The 4,756-nt window shown below is 42.5% G+C and overlaps 1 non-coding gene across 1 annotated transcript; it reads left to right on the forward strand.

Annotated features, from left to right (window-relative positions):
* Window positions 1–3,447: 3,447 nt before the first annotated feature.
* On the forward strand, window positions 3,448–3,554 carry LOC145077521 (small nucleolar RNA R71). The gene has a single exon (XR_013693263.1). It is a non-coding gene; the product is annotated as a small nucleolar RNA R71 (small nucleolar RNA).
* Window positions 3,555–4,756: the final 1,202 nt, after the last annotated feature.

The following is a 4,756-nucleotide window of genomic DNA, read 5'->3' on the forward strand; positions in this document are numbered from 1 at the left end:
GCGGGTTCTCAAGTCTTGACAAGTGGTCGGCTGCCACATTCTCCATTCCCTTCTTGTCTCGTATCTCTATGTCAAATTCTTGAAGAAGTAGCACCCATCGTATTAGTCTTGGCTTGGCATCCTGTTTGGAAAACAAATACTTGATAGCCGAGTGGTCAGTAAAAATAGTAGTTTTGGATAAAACCAGATAAGGGCGGAATTTGTCAAAGGCATACACCACAGCTAGCAATTCTTTTTCAGTGGTGGTGTAATTTTCTTGGGCTGGGTTTAGAGTCTTACTAGCATAATATATTGGTTGAAAGTGCTTATCAACCCTTTGACCAAGGACAGCTCCTAATGCATAGTCACTAGCATCACACATAATCTCAAAAGGTAAGTTCCAATTTGGTGCAATAATGATCGGGGCATTAGTTAGTTTTTCCTTTAAAAATTCAAATGCCTCTAAACACTCTTTAGTGAAATTAAATGGTGCATCTTTTAGTAGTAGTTGTGTTAGAGGTCTAGTTATTTTGGAAAAATCTTTTATGAAACGCCGGTAAAAACCCGCGTGTCCTAGAAAACTCCTAATGCCCTTCACATTGGTTGGTGGGGGTAATTTGGCAATAGTGTCTATCTTTGCCCTATCCACTTCAATTCCCATTTTGGAAATCTTGTGGCCCAACACTATACCCTCCTTGACCATAAAATGGCATTTCTCCCAATTGAGTACCAAGTCGGTTTTTTCACACCTAGCAAGCATTAAGTCAAGATTAGTGAGACAATCATGGAAAGATGATCCAAAAACGGAAAAATCGTCCATAAAAACTTCCATGAATTTTTCCATCATATCGTGGAATATAGCTGCCATGCACCTTTGAAAAGTCGCGGGTGCATTGCATAACCCAAAAGGCATGCGTCTATAAGCAAAAGTCCCACTTGGGCAAGTGAATGTGGTCTTTTCTTGGTCCATTGGGTCTATGGGTATTTGAAAATACCCCGAAAATTCGTCTAGAAAACAATAATAGCTATGGCCCGATAATCTTTCTAGCATTTGATCAATAAAAGGTAAGGGAAATGGTCTTTACGAGTGGGATCGTTTAGCTTTCGATAATCGATGCACACTCTCCAACCGGTTACCGTTCGTGTCGGAATTAGCTCGTTCTTTTCATTGGTTATGACCGTCATCCCTCCTTTCTTGGGCACCACTTGGACCGGACTCACCCATGGACTGTCGGAAATGGAATATATAATTCCCGCATCTAAGAGCTTGACCACGTCCTTCTTAACTACTTCTTGCATATTCGGGTTCAGTCTTCTTTGGTGTTGTACAACCGACTTTGCTCCTTCTTCCAGGTTGATCTTGTGGGAGCAATAGGATGGACTTATTCCCTTGATGTTGGTGATGCTCCATGCTATGGCCCGTTTCCGCTTCTTCAATACTTGCACGAGTTCTTCTTTTTCAGAATTAGTCAGGTCAGAGGCTATAATTACTGACTTTTGGTTGCCTTCTTCGAGAAAGGCATACTCCAAATGATCTGGTAAATTTTTCAGCTCTGATTTTTGGCTCTGACTGTTGGACTCGCCGAGTGCAGGTGAGGTACTCGGCGAGTTGGTGGCTGCAATCACGAATGCTGGCTTTTCTTCAGATATACTCGGCGAGTAGATCGGCCCTACTCGGCGAGTAGGGCTGTCAGATTGCTTCATTAGTTCTTCATACTCCGCTTCTTCCAATAGTCTTTCAATTTCTAGTAAATCTTTTTCTGGATCAAATGTTTCATCTAAAGCTGAAAACTTGCTGGAATCTTCAGGTATGTCTTCCTCCAATAGTTCATCAAGCATGTCGATTGAGAATGCCGTGTCGTCACTGGTCCAAGAATACTTCATAGCTTGGTCCACCCCGAATGTTACTGAATCGTCCCCGACCCGCAAGGTGAGCTTTGAGTCTCTCATGTCTACTATAGCGCTGGCCGTGTTGAGGAAGGGCCTTCCAAGGATGATTGGTACTTGTGGATCCGCCTCCATGTCTAGAATGATGAAATCAGCAGGAAAGACAAATTTATCCACCTTGACTAGTATGTCTTCGCATATGCCTCTTGGAAAGGTGACTGTTTTGTTGGCCAAGTGTATTGCCATGCGAATTGGCCTTGGTTCTGGGAGATCTAGCTTCTTGAAGAATGAATAAGGCATTAGATTCACACTTGCTCCCGAATCGGCTAAGGCATATATGGTGGTCAAGTTGCCAAATTGGCAAGGTAAGGTTAAACTCCCCGGGTCGCCTTTCTTCTTAGGTAGCCTATTTAACATAGCAGCTGAGCGGTTTTCATTGAGTACCACCTTCTTCACTTCTTCCATCTTCTTTCTATTTGTGAGAAGTTCCTTAAGGAACTTTGCATATTTGGGCATTTGCATGACGGCTTCAATGAATGGTATGTTGATTTGAAGAGTCTTGATGTGATCTAGAAACTTCTGGTACTCCTCTTCCTGCTTCTCCTTCTTCGCTCGGGTTGGGTATGGCATGGGAGGCTGGTAAAGTTTTTCAGAACCCTGTGTGGTGGGTTTTTGTGATGTACTCGCCGAGTCCATACGTGGTACTCGGCGAGTAGGGCTGTCATAGTGTAATTCTTGGTTTTCTGCTTGCTTTTCTGCCTCCTCCTTCTGTGATTTCTTGGATGACTCAGTCTGAATAGGTGCCAGGGGGTGATTATCTTCCCACTTCTTGTTGTGACAATGTTTATTAGCGCGCCTCGTGGGTTGTTTTCAGTTTTGCTAGGTAGTTCGCCCAGTGATCTTTGGTTGATTTGTTGAGCAAGTTGCCCAAGCTATGTCTCTATATTTTGAATAGATGCTTGCTGGTTCCTTAGCATGGTCCTTGTTTCTTGAATTGCAGCATCATGGTCACTGTGTCTTTTTTCTGAAACAGCTACAAATTTTGTGAGCATTTCTTCCAAGCTTGGCTTCTTTTCTTACACCGGCTCCTCCTTTTGGTATAACCCTCTCCCTTTTTGCCTAAACCTTTCCTCCTTGGCTTTCTTGTACTCTTCATAAGGGAGCCAATCTTTCTTTTGTCTTCGCCAGTCTTCATCATATCGGTCTCCACTTGAGTAACACACTTGCGCCTTCTTGTTGCCATTTTCATCTAAATCACAATCTCTAGTGAGGTGAGGCCCATTGCAGTTTTCACAACCCACCCGAATAGCATGGATTGTTTGATCCATTTTATCCATCCTCCTATCCATAGTTTTTAACATAGCCATGACCGCGGATAAGTCTTCAGTAGCTGCATAGGCAGCTCCCCTAGTGACATCATGCCTAGGGTTGCGGTATTCTCTAGAGTGTTTAGAGAATTCTTCAATCAATTCTTTGATCATCGGGGGTGGCTTCTTTGTGAGCGGGCCTTGCGAGTCTAGTAACTGCCTGGTTGTGACATTGACTCCATCATAGAAGATGGATACTTCTTGCTGACTGTTGAGGTCATGGTGTGGGCAATTTCTTAGTAAGCTCTTATATCTTTCCCAAGCTTCATATAGAGACTCTCCAGCTTGTTGTTCAAAGTTAGCAATGGCCTTCTTCAACTTGGCTATCTTGGAAGGTGGGCAGAAGTGATCAATGAATTCTTCTATCATCTTGGCCCAAGTGGTGACTGATCTGGGGGGAAGTGATTTGAGCCAGTCTTTTGCAGCACCTTTGAATGTCACCGGAAGCATACGAAGTAGCTAAGTCTCGCAGGGCACATTTGGAACATTAAAGTAATCAGCTACATCATTGACTTCATCCAAGTGTTTGTAGGCATCTTCATGGTCTTTTCCATAAAAGGGTATTTCCTTAAGTAAAGCTAGGATATGACCCTTTAGCTCGAAGGTAGCAGTCGCGGGAATTGCGGGTTGCACAAGTCCCGGGCCAGTGTCGTCTCGCATCCTCTTCTTCCATTCTCCCATGGGGATTTCATCAATGTTAGCCATTGTGACAGCTAACTCTTCCTCGGATTCGGTTTCGTGCTCGTATGTCGGGTCCTCTTCTTCTTCGGTCTCGTACTCGATATCTTCCTTAGCCGGTTCGTCGATCACTAAGGAAGCGTTGGATGCTCCTGATTTGCTGCTCTTCTTTTTCCCAAAAACAGTCTTCAAATTGGACAAGGGTGATTTCTTTGGTGTACTAGAACTCTCCACGTCCTTTCCCTTGTTTCTTTTTAATGCGGTTTCGGGATCTTCAAACAGAGGTACCAGCGGGGTGTTTGATCCTCTGATCATGAAAGTACTGAAATAAACAGAATAAAAGCGTAAAAAGAACAAAAAAAAGTTGTACTAAAAAATTCGAAAATTTAACTGCTGATTACGCTGCTACTCGCCGAGTAGGTGCGACTGCACTCGGCGAGTACCAGTATATTTTTGAAAAAATTAGAAACTTACTATTAAAACTTAAACAGATACTAAAACCTAATTACTGACTACTAAACTGTAATAAAGTAACTTTATGCAAGTAAACTCACACAAAGGATCGAAAAAATTAGGAATTAGATTAATTATTTAGAACCGTTCCCCGGCAACGGCGCCAAAAACTTCATGTGTGTAAAATGCACTTGTTTTACCCCTACTTTTAATTAATAAATTTAACACACAAAGGCAGTGAACCTGTCTTTTGGTGGTATAGATTAGTAAGTAAGGTGTCGAACTCAGGGAACGGAAAATTAAACTAATAACTAATTTTAACTAAACAACTAATAAAAGTAAAAGGGGTTTTCTTCTAGTTTTGCAAGACTAGAAACTTAGGCACACTAAAT

The sequence above is a fragment of the Lactuca serriola genome, chromosome 9 (assembly GCF_051521515.1).
Source record: "Lactuca serriola cultivar US96UC23 chromosome 9, Lser_US96UC23_V15, whole genome shotgun sequence".
Classification (NCBI taxonomy): Eukaryota; Viridiplantae; Streptophyta; class Magnoliopsida; order Asterales; family Asteraceae; genus Lactuca; species Lactuca serriola.